Below are 15301 nucleotides of genomic sequence, written 5' to 3'. Positions count from 1 at the left end.
TCCCCCCCCCACTCCCATTCTCCATCCATTGTATTGTAGTTTAAATAAATTACCAAAATAATTGAGACTAGCATGATTATATTGCATTCTTTTGACAAATAAAATATGCAGAATTTTAAAATATTGTGCGCAGAATTTTTAATTTTTTTTGGGTGCAGAATTCCCACAGGAGTAACTGCCTCTGGACCTTTAGGTGGGTCATTGCACATCTCTGACTTGGTTTAGCCCTCTCTAAATGGGGGTGATAATATTTACCTCCTCACAGTCAGTCTGGGAGTGAGGGAGTAGTCACAAATTCATGCAGATATTTTTTCACTAGTGTTTCTCTCTGACCCTTCGTTTATCTGTAGCTGTTTCTCTCTCTATTCCCCTTTTCACACTCTTCCTGATGCAGAACGTGAATCCAATGATGTTTTTGTACCAAAATCTTTTTGAGACTGTTCAAAATGGGGCAAACCAAGCCTTCTCCCTAATTACCACATGGAGCAACCCTAACTAGCCAAACCTCAGTTATGCTCAACTCTCTTCCCCCCCACCAGCACATCCCCTGCAACAATCACTTACTCTGAAAATCCCCTTGATTACCCAGACAAAGCATTCAGCGTCCTCGCCCCCCATGCCATTTGGATAACTGAGCATGAGCTGTGCTAGTTTGCCCTGGTGTGGCTGTGTCTCTCCAAGGCAGGATGTTTATCTCACAGTACAGACTGGGGGCTCTTGCTCAGCTGCTTTTCACCTTCAGGGATGCAGATTCCCTTGTGATGAAAGTGTTACTAAAGTGGGGCAGAGGCAAGAGGAAGAATGCAGCTTTCTGGAGGTCTTCTGTCAGGGGCAGAAATTTCACAATACCCTTCAAAATACTTCATTAAATAAGGTTTCAGAGTAGCAGCCATGTTAGTCTGTATCCGCAAAAAGAACAGGAGTACTTGTGGCACCTTAGAGACTAACAAATTTATTAGAGCATAAGCTTTCGTGGGCTACACTGACTCCTCAGGGTAGCAAGTGAATGGCTGTAGCTCGACTTTCATGCTTAGGCACACTGATGCCATCTTGTGGAAAAACAATGGGATAACAGTGATTGTGTATATACAAGGAAGGATTGTTCTCAGGTCCATGCATGGCTTATTTATTTTTAGGGCCTTCTGGCTGGTTAGTAGCATTAATGCTGCTAGTCTAGTGTCAATAAAAGGAGCTGTTGTGGCCTTCATAGCTACACAGCTATCTTCTACCTGTTTCTCAGAGTTCTGAGCATTCCTCTGGGCTTCGCACCTTCCCTCTCTGCTTGTGCTGTGGCAACTGCCTTTCCAATTTGGGACACACATTCTGGGAGAGCTGCTGCAGTGCAAACAGCAGCACTTCCTATCCCAAGGGCCTGAACAGAGCTGTAGAGCCCCCAGCACCAGCTAGACTGAACTCCCATGCGGCAGGGTGCAACGCTAGCCGCAGAGGCTACTGAGCAGTCCAGTAGATTATATATCACAGAGCAAGGGCTGAGCGCCCTCAGAAAAAGACAGATAAACCAGATACACAAGTTGAGTGAGGAGTGTGTTTGGATCCAGATCTGCATTAGTGTAGAGTCTAGTTCAGATTTTAGGCTGAATCTCAGGAGATTTGAGCCCCAAAATGTCAGCAATCTCACTTGATCAGCTGCTATCACAAAATACAAGCCATCTGGTTAGGCAAGTTGCCGCTGCTCCTGGGCCTGCCTTTGAACTTCTCTCCCCTCAGCTTCTTTCCTCTTCCTGTAGTTAATCATGTTGTGTGATAAGGGGGTTAGACACCTGGATTCTGGGGGCTATTACTCACCCTCACAAGTTGTTTCCGTTTGTTTGGGTCTCTCCATTCTCTGTACATCTCTATTAGCCAGATGTTCTGACACAAGCTTTACTGCTGCTTTGGATGTCCTTACCCTCCTCCCCCTGCCCCCCGCTTCTTTCAATTCTGCTCCCTGATTCCGAATAATAGAACAACTTAGATCTTATGACTGCCTCTCCTTGCCTTCCCTAATCAAATCATGTCCTCTATAAGCCTTCTAAAAATGGTTTTCAGTAACCAATTTGCTTAGAAATTAACTTGCAAAAGCCCTGCAGGGATTTTTGCAAGCACAAAACGTGGGGCTGGCTTGGTGCATCCCAGAGCTGCGTTTTATTCAGAGTATTCCCCTACCCCTCCAGTGACTCCTGCAAGTTAGGCTGCTGTTGCCTTTTTGCAAGGCAATAATGTCTTACAAACATTTAGAATAGAGATAAATTCAAACCTCAAATCCCAGATGGGGACGCTCTTGAAGTTTACATTTGTGGCTGTAATATGTAGATAAAAATAGGTGAGATTAAAGCTGTAGAGGAACATGGGACAAATCTAAGAACAGAACAAGGAATGTTTCAGATGTCCTGTGTATTCAGTGTATAATGTTCCTTTTCAAAGTATGTTACTATTTCCATATGCACTGGGAACCAGGTACTTACCATCTAGAATTCTAAATGAAGGAATAAAGAAAGCACGAATATAAAGTCTTAAAAGGGAAAGAAAGCTGAATGCATCTCTTCCTCTTAGCTTTCCCCTCCCTCCCAGGGTGACATACTTTGTACACTAAGGGCAGATCCTCAGTTGGTCTAAGTTGTCATAGCTCCATGGTTATAGTTGCTGTAAACAGAATGAGAGTACAACTGTCTGGGGTGTTCTTAGACACGCTTTATGTTAAGGATCAATATATAGTTTATAAAAGGTTAATAAGTGATATCTATTGATGGTTACAGATTCCTTACTTCTATAACCTTTAGGTAAGGTACTTATATGGCACCAGCATCATAGTATTTCAGTGCTTCACAATCTTTAATGTATTTATCCTCACAACAACTTTGTGAGGTAGGGAAGTATTATTATCCTCATTTTACTGCTGGAGAGGAGGCCCACAGGTTAAGTGACTTGCCCAAGGTCACACAGCCTGTGGCAGAGCAGTGAAATAAATGTGGGTTTCCCAAGTCCCAGGGTACACCTTAACCACTGGACCATATGTAATCAGCCTTCTACTGATGCATTGAAAACCATCTATAATGCATTACTGTTCATGTCTGTAGCAGACGTATAACATCTATTAATCATTAATAAACTTCTGAATAGAACCTTCATATGAAGCATGATTGCTTCCTCTAGGTGTTCATAACACACCCCTTTCTGTAGTACAAGAGTGCAGAACACTGTTTGTTTATCTCAGGGCCAGGAGAACTGAAAGCGGCCAGATCCACAGATATTCAGATGCAAAGTGGAAGAAGGGAGTTCAGTACCTGTGGGCACCTGCTGACACAGCCCAAACTGCCTGCATGTGAAAGTTTTGTCTTAGGCAGCGTCCCTGATGAATACAGCTTTTGTGGTAGGTCATAAATAGGGACAGAAACAGTCCCCGAAACTCTTCAGCCTTTTGATGGCCTGAAGATCAGGACCTTACACTGGATCCACTGTAGTACAGGGAGCCTCCAATTCCTCACAAAGCAACTACAAAACACTGCTCAAGACGAATCCTCCACTCACCTGAATGGTAGCATTTCATACCCACTTTGCAAAGCTGTAACTGACCACACAAAGTGCAAGGTGCAGGTCAGTCAGGCCTGATGTGTTCTCATCAGCCTATCTGTATATTAAAGGGCACACATGACCCCCCCATTACTGTAATATCTGAGCACCGCACAATCTTTACTGTATTTATCCTCACACCCTTCTGTGAGGCACTACCTCTCCCCTCCCCCCCCCTCCCCCACCCAGCACAGAGGAGGAATTGAGGTACAGAGAGACTAAGTGACTTGCCCAAAGTCACGCAGGAAGTCCGGGAATTGAGCTTGGGTCTCCCAGGTTAATGTCCTAACCACTGGACAATCCTTCCTCTCTTGTGGAGAGGAAGTGGCCTGTGCCCATTGGCAGACTGCCTGCCATCTGAGTATATATTGGGCTGTGTGTCCGTCTATTATCAGCCTATTATTTCTTGTTTCATTTATAGGCTATTGGAGAGCTCAGTGTATTTGAAAAACAAAACAAGACAAAACAAAAACACTCACACCCTGAAGGGAAAAAAAGGAAGTGCTGCAATGCTGAACCACTGTACTGCTGGCTTTGAAACAGGAAGCTTTTCCACCCTTCCTCTAAGTACCTGAAACACGTTAACTAATAAGCATTTGTATTCTAAAAAAGATGCAAAATGTCTCACAAAAGACCTCTCATTTCCCCTGTCCTTAATGACCCATCTTTCCCCAGAAAGTCAAACTACACTTGTCATGAGCTCTTGTATTTTATTTCTTAGTATTCATATCACAATTATCTGTTAAAATTGAATTGAAATTTTTTTATGCCACACCATAAGAGCTCAGTAAGGAGTAAGGGAGAATCTGAAATAGAAACTTTTCCCAGTGGTGTTTTGATGCACCACAGACCAGCCTTTTTGTGCACTGGATTTGATTTTTAAGATGTAGTATTCCATAAAGCATTTATTGCCTTCTCCATTTTTATAGAGCATAATTCCCCTAAGATGCCTTCTGTTTCCATAATCCACTCTCGATCTGATTCAACAGCTTTACTCACAGTTTGAAGCTTAGTTGCAGGCAAACTAAGGCGCCTGAGACATTTACAAAAAAAAAATTAGCAAAAGGCTCAGTGAGCAAGGATGTTTCCAGCAGATAGGGATGATTAGAAGCAGAATCAAGGGAGAGCTGACTGCAAGAATCTGAAAAATGAATGTATGCCAGCTATTTTTATTTATATTTAATTTAAGGGAGCCGGTTTTGTGTGTGTCCCACTCACCAGTGTTGTCAACTCTGATTTTCTCACCAATTTCATATTTGTTTCTGTCTTAAAGCCCCTGCTCCTGGAGTTCTGTGGTCATTTGAGAATCTCCAACTTATGTTTTTTTTAAATGAAAGTGAAGACCCTTACGTTTTTAGCCTTCAAGATTGCTGAGAAAAGCTTGAAAGCATGACCTCACAAAAACCCTGCACTTCTTTATTTTTAAAATGTTCATGACATAAGCCAATCACATGAAATATTTGGGATTGGCAATACTGTATTTGCACAGAGCTGTTGGATTAAAAGAAGTCTCTTGCCATGAATTACTGCAGAGGAAGACTTGGGTTTTGGTAACTTTGCGTATGTCTACATAGCACGTAGACACCCGCGGCTGGCCCTTGCCAGCTGACTCGGGCTCCCAGGGCTCGGGCTGTGGGGTTGTTTCATTGCTGTGTAGACTTGTGGACTTGGGCAGGAGCCCAAGATCTGGGACCCTCCCATCTCACTGGGTCCTAGAGCAAGGGTTCTCAAACTTCATTGCACTGCGACCCCCTTCTGACAAAAATTACTATATGACCCTAGGAGTGGGGGGACTGAAACCTGAGCCTGCCAGAGCCCCGTCGCCCCTGGGGGAGGGAGGGGAGGATCAAAGCCGAAACCCAAAGGCTTCAGCTCCGGGCAGGGGGCCTGTAACCTGAGCCCTGTTGCCCAGGGCTGAAGCCCTCGGGCTTCGGCCCCAGGAAGTCTAAGCCAGCCCTGGCGACCCCATTAAAACAGAGTCGCGATCCACTTTGGGGTCCCGACCCACAGTTTGAGAACTGCTGTCCTAGAGCCTGGGCCCCAGCCTGAGCCTGGAAGTCTGCACAGCAATGAAACAGCCCTGCAGCTTGAGCCCCGCGAGCCCAAGTCAGCTGGCAAGGGCCAGCCGCGGGTATCTAGTTGCTGTGTAGACATACCCATTGAAGGCTCCATTGGCAGCTTCCCTGGAGCCAGAGAGCTGCACCTGAATTGTGCCTGTGAAGGAGGGGGGAAGTGAGGAGAGGGAAGCACAGCAGTAAGGACTAAATCCTGGTCCCATTGAAATCAATGGGAAGATGCCTTAAGGGATCCTGATTTTCAGAGGACATGTGCTCAGCAGAGACTTAAATGGGACCAGAGCTTGGCCGTCACTTGCAAGTTGCTGAGCAGCCCCTACTGCTATTAAAGTCACTGATAGCGGAGAGCACTTCTCGGGAGGTGCTCCTCACCTGAAGGCTCGGGTCCATTGTACTCTGATTAAACAGGAGTAAGTTGCCTGCACCAACTGCTGTAACTATGCTCAGAGGAGTCTAGCTGGCAGCATCTTGACAGCTCATGTTATACCCTACACAGATCCATGGAATCACCCAACTGTGCTTTTTTTGTTGGGTGGATGGGAGAGATGCAGCTGGAGTTCACACTAACTCCACTGGGCGGTGCTGAGCAACTTTGGGACATAGGTGCTGGAACTAGGAGTGCTGCTGCACCTCCTGGCTTGAAGTGGTTTCCATCATACACAGGGTTTGCAGTTTGGTTCATTGGCTCTCAGCACCCCCACTATACAAATTGTTCCAGCACCCTGCTTTGGGATGTCACAGCAGCTTAGAGGCAAGTCCTGGAGTTTCATTCTTTCTGAACATGGATTCAAACCGCTCCTCTATTCTTTTCTGAGGCAATGGGGGATGGAACCGAAGATCAAATTGCTACTTTCTCATAATTATAGCTATTTGCCTTTTGGAGCGGTAAAAAGCTTCTGCTTTCCCATTTTGTTAAAAAGCACACGCCTGATTCTCCCCTCAGTATAGTACCGAGCTCTGGTCAAGTGTAGGTAGTCTCTTGGTCTATCCAAGGCCGTGATCAAGTGTCTTGATGTTTTTGGTCTTTTGGCCTCGAGATGAAAACCTTGTCTTTGTTTCTGGGACCTTGAAGTGAAAAAATTCTCTAAATTATGCGAGTGTTTGGAGTTACTCCTGATTTAGGGTCTGATCCAAAGCCCACTAAAATCAATGGAAGTCTTTCCATTGACTTTGGATCAGGAGCTTACACTGGTGTAAAAGGCCCCTTGGACCAAGACAGCTGAGTAATTTCACAGTCTTCCAAACAGTCCTGGATTCAAACCAGGGCCAGCTCTGCCTTTTTTGCCGCCCAAACAAAAAAAACAAAAACAAAAAAAAAACCCATGCAGGGTGGCCGGAGCAGCGAAGCAAAAAAAAAAACAAAAACCCCAGGGTGCAAAATTTCAGTGCCACTCACTTGGCGGCTCGCGGCTGCCTCCCCCGGCCGTGCTGGCGAGCCTCCGGGCGGGCGGCGGCTGCACTCTGGCTAGCGGGACTCCCTGCGCTGCAGACGTGCCCCGGGCAGCGGAGTGCGCGCCCCGGCTAGTGGGGAGGAGGGGGAGGGAGCAGGGGGGAGAGAGAGAAGGGGGGCAGCCAGGGCTTCCTTCAGCTGGGGCGCTCACCACTCGGCCCCTCCCACCGCGTCTCCTGCCGGGAGGGCTCTGTGCTGCTCCCGCCTGCAGGTGAATTGAAACTTGGCGGGGAGGGAAGGACGCGGAGTGCCAGGCTTGCTGCAGACCTGGCACCGGCTGGGGCAGACGGAGCAAGCAGGGCGCTCCCCTCTTCTGCGCCGCCGCCCCCTACAGGGCGGCCGGAGCGGCGAACCAAAAAAAAAAAAGAAAAAAAAGGGCAGCCGTGCTACCCTAGGATTGGGCAGAATGCTGCCCCTTAGAATCTGCCGCCCCAAGCATGAGCTTGCTCAGCTGGTGCCTGGAGCCGGCCCTGATTCAAACCAGTGGCAGAAGTGAAAGACTCCATATCCCATTACCAAAATTCCCTGAGCCAGCCAGTCCCAGAAGCACAATGACATTTAATATAATTTCAACATTAAACCCACCCCCAACTCACAGCCTTCATGTAAAGCAGAGACTGCACATCTTCCCAGGAGGCTGGCTTGTGTTTGGATTGTTCCTTCAGCTGCACATTTACTTTTCCCACTTACATTCTAAGTAAAACCTCCCTCAAACATTGATCACTTCTTTGCTTGATTCAGTGGAATCTCTCCTTCTAAAGCACTTGCCATTTGCTCTGTGTGGATCCCCAGTTTGTCCGCATTGTGGCCACCTACCCAGTCAGTTGGAGCTAGCTTTGTGTGTAACATTTCAGGCAACTGCATTATCACTGAATAACTATTCCATTAAAGGGAAAAAATGAATAAACCCCATACAGATTAACACATGCTCCTGCTCTGAAGCCCATCTGTGTGCAAGGCTGAACCTCATTAGCTGTAACACTCCTCCAAGGAGCAGCATCAGCAGATTTCAGTCTGAACAGCAGGAGTAAACTTATTAGTGGCTTTTCATATCAAATAGCGCCAATCCCCCAGACAATTTACTTAAATAAACTTGCTCTTGAACCACTCCCTTTATTTGGCATTAGCCTCGGAGGCTTCTTCTCCTGGGACTGGTATCCACCTGTCATTTCAATAGCCATTTGAGGAGTGCTGGCAGATTCTGGAAGGAACAGGTGCTGAGATGTGGGGCCTGTCACTTATTCCTCTTGGCAGAGGCTGATGACCAAGAGAATATTTTCATAAGAAGATTTACAGCAGCTAAAGCTATCTTGGGTTTAGCAGACTAGTAGTGTCATAATCCTGAATACTGAGCAGACAGCTTTGCCTACACTATAAAATAAGATTCCTTGTCCTTTGGTTGGATTTGCAGATGAGTATTTCCTGAGGGTGGAGGGTGCATGTTAAAAGGGGTGGATGTTGTGTGAGACCTGGCCCTTGGCTTGTTATACCAGCCATCTATTCCTTTTCAAAAGCCCCATCCATATTTGCAAAGCGGCCAAACAAGAAGCTCTCTTCTGTGGCCTATTTCTGATCATACACAATACCTTGCACCTGAGAATTTCAAAGCACTTTAGAAATATCAATGTATTACGCTCCATAACCCTTCCTTGGGGGAGAAGGTCAGTGTCATCCCCAACTGGGGAAAAGGAGGCATGGAGCTGAAGCTCATGCATTGAGGTAAGCTTCAAAGGTGAGACTAGAACCAAGAAGTCTTGCCTCCCAGTCCTGTGCTTTAGTCAGGATTGAACCTGCATTGGGAGTGTAGGTAGAAAGAACATAATTATCTGAACTAGAATTTGGCTAAGACCCAAAGGATTGTATCCGTAGGCAGTATGGAGCTGATTCTACTCCCAGTGACTCTAGGCCCTATAAACACAGGTGGCATCAGTGGGAGATTTAGGATATATATATGGAGTTATACCTATCTCCTAGAACTGGAAGGGACCTTGAAAGGTCATTGAGTCCAGCCCCCTGCCTTCACTAGCAGGACCAAGTACTGATTTTGCCCCAGATCCCTAAGTGGTCCCCTCAAGGATTGAGCTCACAGCCCTGGGTTTAGCAGGCCAATGCTCAAACCACTGAGCTATCCCTTAAAACAGAGCTTAACAAAATCAACTAGTTCTAAACTTTTTTTATGCATACCTGGGACTCAAGTCATAACTCTAATCACCCCCTAAGTGATCTCAGTCAGTTAGCTCAGCTAGTGCACAGTTGAGATGACTGGAAGCCTGGACTTGTTATCAGCCCTTTTCTTTCATTCAATTTATAGTCTACACTACAGCAGGAGGGCCAATGAGGAAGTGTTATGTAGTGGCTAGAGCAGAAAAATGGGAGTTAGGACTCCTGGGTTCAATTCTTGCTTTTACTACCAACTTGCTGTATAAATCTTGGCCCAAACTTTCAAAAGCACTCTCTAATTTGGGGGTATCACAGTGTATAGATGCCTGATTTTCAGAGGTGCTGAGCACCTGCCAATTCCAACAGAAATCAGTTGGCACCCAGTATTAGAGGCTACTTTTGAAGACATGGACTTTAGCATCTTTGTGCCTCGGTTTCCCAATGAAGGGAAGAGAAACCTCCTTATTATGCGTTTGTCCTTTATTGTACCAACTGCTATTATTATTCGTTATTTGTATTACACAACTGCCTAGGAGCCCCAGTCATGGGCCAGGACCCCATTGTGATAGGAGCTGTACAGACACAAAACAAAAAGAGAGCCTTTGCCCCAAAAAGCTCACAATCTATACACATATTTCTAAGAGGCATGTGTGGTAAGTGGGCTTTGTTCTTCGCCTCAGATGAGTTTGTTATGCTTCCTAGAAGCTCTTCACAGCACTGTGTCAGGTAGGTAGGTAGATATTATTGTCCCCATTTTATAGGTGGGGAAGCGGAGGCAGAAAGGACACATAACTTGCTTTCAGCTGGAAGCAGCAGTGTCATAGCTGTCAGGAGTTCCTCGTTCCCAGTCCTGTGCTCTTTCTCAAACTACAGGGTAGCCCTGCATTCTGCTATTGCTGAACACATAGGTCCTACAAACCTCTAGGTAGGTTTTGTTCGTGTCAGTGCCCTGCAATTGCTCTGCTGTCAGTGCGTAATAAGTTCCTTAATATGTGTGCTCGTAAAGCAGAGCAGTTATGGCACATTTGTCCAATTACTATATAATCAGTTCTGGCAATTACAATACGCTCAGTTCTGGCATGTTGGAGCAGCTATTCACTCCCCCATGATGAAGCGATCTGCCCCAGTCTCTCTCATTTATGATGACAGCCTGATTTGTGCAGCTTTAGCAGAATGGGAGGGGAGGTTACCCCAGGCTGTGGTTATACAGCTGTAGGAGAAGCTGACAACAATAATCAGAAAAAAAAACAAAATGTTTTTTTCTTCTAAAAAAGATGTATTTTCCCCTCCCCCTCACACAAAGGAGAAATCCAAAACTGTTATAGAGCTGAGTGCATCCCAACAAAACTGCCACAAATATCCACTCAAATAAATCATTGAATTTGCTGGACCTGTGTCAGGGCCCATTGACTTCCTAGGAGTCTTTTAGTGAACAGGATTAGAGGCAGGACTGTTTGCAGAAACAGCCAGTTGTACACACCTATTAGAGAATTTTGATGGAAAGTGAACTGTGAATTTGCGAATGCAAAGGATTCACACTGGAAGTGTGATCCTAAGAGCCATGTTCAGCCAACCAAGGCTCAGAAACACCACTGAATGATCAGTCCATTCACTAAAAACTAGGCAACTCACCTTGAATTTCAGATGCTCATGCACAAGCTAGAGGCCATGAATCATTCCAAAGTTATTCTGGTAATAAATTTTCAATAACCAAGAAATTAGAGAAAATTGTCATCTGCAGATAACTTGGGAAAAGCTAAATATTTGTTGTAAATTATACATTCAGCTTGAGATATGAGCTTAGGCCAGATCGTCAGCTGGTGTAACTATGATGATTTATATTGACTTCAGTGGTACTATGCTGACTGAGGATCTGCCCCAGTATTAGGGGAACCTTTCTTCCCAAAGCTCTTTCTGAACTATGTAAATATACTCTGATTTCATCCACTGTTAAATGCAGCCACCTCTGGGCTGGAAGCTAGGCAGACAACCAGTGCAAGCCGATCACAAACAGGTTGCAGAAAATGTGTGGGAGAGGAAATATTGCTCTAATCAACACAACTAGGGTAAACTCTGCTTTTATGAAAAATGCCAGGGCATTTTTAATCAAAGCAAACAGGACTTTGGCTTTAAACATCTGTTCTGAAAATGCCCCACAGGATAAACCCTATGAAACTCAATCCCCTACCTTGGGAAGATAAAGGGCTGAGCCCTATTATTATATGTATCGTGGAAGCATCTCAGACATGGGTCCCACTGTTCTAGGCACTGAATGAACATACAAAGAGACAATCCCTGCTTCAAAAGACCAGACCTGCTGAGGTTAGAATGTGAGTTCCAGGCAGTCTAAGTATTTCAAACCTGCTGCTTAATCCACAAAGCCAGCTCCTCCTAGATAGTAATGCATATATTATTGATGAGGAGAATGTATTTTGCATAGTGAATAAATGGTATCTGAGGGCAGTGCAGCAGGCAAAGGCAGGACAGGGGATGTCTTCTCACTGCCTCTGACTCCATTCAGTGTCTATTGATGCTTCACTTTGGATGTTGCACATTTATCATTTAATGTTTTCCAAAGATTATATTGCAGTGATCATAAATACCATTATGAATATACCACTTTGATATTGTTAAGGAGCTTTACTATAATGGGACATGAACTTGAATTTTATGACAGACTCTGGGTATAATTTGCGCTGGGCTATAAAGCTCATGAATTATTGAGACAATTTACTTCCCCTGCCTGCATTTCCTTCCTGAGTGAGCATGTGTTATTGTGCTGCAAGCTGCTGACAGTGACGCAGACGCAGACCTGCTCCAGCAGCATCTCTTCCCATCCCTGGCTCCAGCACAAGGCTGGCAGATCACAGCTGTAAACAACTGGCAAAGCCAATCAGATTGGACAAGTAAAAGGAAAATTGTATACTGAAAAGGAAAAAGAGTGAAGGTTCTGAGAGCTCTGAAGAGCACCCTTCATTGGAGCTGGGGGAATCTCTCTAATAAACACAGGATGGGGTTTTACCCTCCATCTGAGACACCACATGTGGGGAGAGGGATGTGCATGCACACTAATGATTTGTAGAAAATTTTAGTGATTAGGAAAATGGCTGGACTGCAAACTCAGAAGTTTAACACCCTTTAGCCAAGCTGTGGATAAAGCTAATCTGTGGAACCATGTCTGCCACTTTTTAAAAGTTAATTATTTACATTACATTAGCACCTAGAGGCCTCAACTGAGACCAGAAGCCCATTATGGTAGGAGCTCTACAAACACAGAGTAAGGGATTCCACTGCCTTGGACTCATTAAACAAATGAGACAGGAAGGGAGGAGAAACCAAGGCACAGAGAGAGAGAGGAAGCGACTTGTCCAAGGTCAGCCAGCAGGTCAGTAGCAGAGCCAGGAATACAAGCCAGAGGGTGTGAGTCCCAGTGGACTCACTACACTACATCTCCTCTTCCTCCCTCCCCCCTCCTTACACACACACACTCTCTCTCTCTCTCTCTCTCTCTCTCTGTGTGTGTTCTGTCAGGGTGTAACCTCTGCAGAGCGCAGACTGAGTCTTCCTGGGTGTTTGCACAGCATTAACTCCACATGCCCTGATCCTGACTGAGACATCTTAACAAACACATAGCAGCACAAGCATAGGCAGCAGTAGGCATCTCGCTTGACTTGGAGGGTGCCCTTTTAGGGCAGGCTGCATTAGGAAGTAAAACCAGTTCCCACCACCAGTGCTGTAGGGAGTTACCCAGTTCCAGCACCCTTCCAGAAAGCATGATTGAGAGACCAGGTGGAATTTGGTCTCCATGGTCTTGCCAAAAATGCCCCATCATTGCTAGCACCAATACAGCTCCCGCATAGCTCTAGTGCAGAGGGGCTGCTGACACTTTAAACACTATATCAGTAAGACCTAGCTCAAGCAGTTAAAACAACACGGTGGTTAAGAGTCTGGCAACCGCCAGCAGCCTGTCTGCACGAGGGGTTCCAATACTGCTAGCACCAACGGCGCAGAACTAGTGCTAGCAACAGTGGGAAAGGTTCACAGACGTCCCTAGCATAGACAAGGCTAGTCTCGCTTCCTGTAATGGTGAACTAAATAGTTTTGTCCTGTCTACACTAGCACTTAAATAGTTTTTAACACTAGTTGAGAGGCAACAGGAGGTGTTAACCCCTGTCAGCAATGGCTGATTTTCATAGCGTAGATGGACCCTTAGAGCTGGGTGAGAGGTGAGTTTTGTATAGCATGTTTCATCCTTGGCTTTTCTGCTAAAACTCCCAACAAAGGGGCCACAAGTGGGCTGGTAATGTCCATTTTGTAAAATAGTTCGTCTAGAGACACATCTCTTGTGCATGCACAGGAGCTGTAAATGATAAAAGTGTCTGAACAGGTGCCCAGCTCAGAACATCAGGATCAAGCAGAGCCTAATCAGAAATGAGTGCCTTGGGCCCATCCCTAACACAAACCATCCTAAGCATAGAGCCAGCCAGCTACCTTGCTCCTCCTCATTTCTCAGGGTTCAGATTGCTCTGGCCAAATACAATTAAACCAGATTTATGGCCATTTAAAAAAGAAAAATCTGCTAAGTCTGAAAGCAGCCCTGGCTTTCTTTCATTGAAACAATAAAGTCCTTCCCTTGTATTAGAGAAGAGCAAGGTCCAAGAGCCATAAAGCAATGTCCTGTTGGCTGAACTATTTTTATTTCTGGTCATAAGATTATGAAAACATTATGTTTAATACATCCCTTTAATGCTACTGCTTTCCCAACCTCGTGTCCTCAGGCTCTGCCATTTATTTTGCTTCCTTTTCTCCCGTTTGAATTCACAACACAAAGGGACCATCATCCCAAGAGTTTTGTTCTTTCAGCTGATGCACTTGCTATGCGTCTTTCTGTCTTTAAGTCCATTTGGAAATTCATTGGCTATAGAGCCCATAATGTGCAAGTAGACACTGACAATGCTGCATTGTATTTAATCGCCCAGACTCCTTGTATTGTGTCTTTAGATCCTCCCATTGGTTCATTCCGCCTATCCCCAAAGAGAAAAAGGAAAGTCAATCTTTTCTCTTGTCTATTTTTTTCTTCAGTGGTGTGACTCTTCCTTCCCTCCACACCCAAAGGCACTAGCTTTTTAGTCCATCTAATCTTCATTCATCAAATGGAACTGGAGTTTCTAATCCCCGCCTCATGAAGGAAGAGCCTCTGGGCAGTGCACAATTTTTGCTGGGAATTATTTAACACATGACTAGGAATCTATAGCATGTGGGCAAAGGTTCAAAAGGAAAAAGTGCTACACACACACAGTGCAATGCATGTACTCAGGTTAAAGGGATGCTGCCAAAGGGCTTAGGGTTCAGATTGAAGCTACCTAAAATCTTTAAATATGGCGGGGGATGTCACCTTACCAACTAGCCAATAAATAAATAAATAAATAAAAAATCCAAAGCTTTGTCTCCAATCAATTCTAAGAAAGCTGTAAATATTGATACTCTGTTGCATTTCTCTACAGCTTTGCATTGGAGGGTTTCTAAGGCTGTGTTTACACTAGAGAATTTTAGGAAAAATATTAAATGGGGCTCCCATTGGCTTGGTGAGAGCCCTAGTGTAGACAAGACTGCAGGGGCTTCTAGGTACTTAAATTTGCTGTTTCTCTTGCTGACCGCCATTGTCAGCAATGGGTATCTTTGGAGCCTAGATAACTCTCTAGGTCCTGTAATTTCCGGTCTTCACCAGGACTAGCCTCAGTTCCTTAACATGGTGGTAACATATTTTGGTCTTGTCCACATAATCAAGATCAACACATGTTATAACATGGCAAGGCCACTGCCACTCTTAAGCACCGTGATGTACAGTTGTATGATCCCCACATTCAGTGAGAACTGGATTTCTCTCCCTCATCAGGACAATAAATAAAACTTTGCACTCACTAAAATAAACTCAGCACCTTTCAGCTGATGATCTCTAAGCACTTTACAAACATTAGGTAAGCTTCATATGAATTGTGCTTTCATCACTATAAAGGAGGTAAATAAATTCTTCATATTTTTTTTT

The sequence above is a fragment of the Terrapene carolina genome, unplaced genomic scaffold (assembly GCF_002925995.2).
Source record: "Terrapene carolina triunguis isolate 2854851 unplaced genomic scaffold, T_m_triunguis-2.0 Scaffold714, whole genome shotgun sequence".
NCBI lineage: Eukaryota > Metazoa > Chordata > Testudines > Emydidae > Terrapene > Terrapene triunguis.
The sequence above is the reverse complement of the archived record's forward strand: the minus strand, read 5'-3'. Positions refer to the sequence as shown.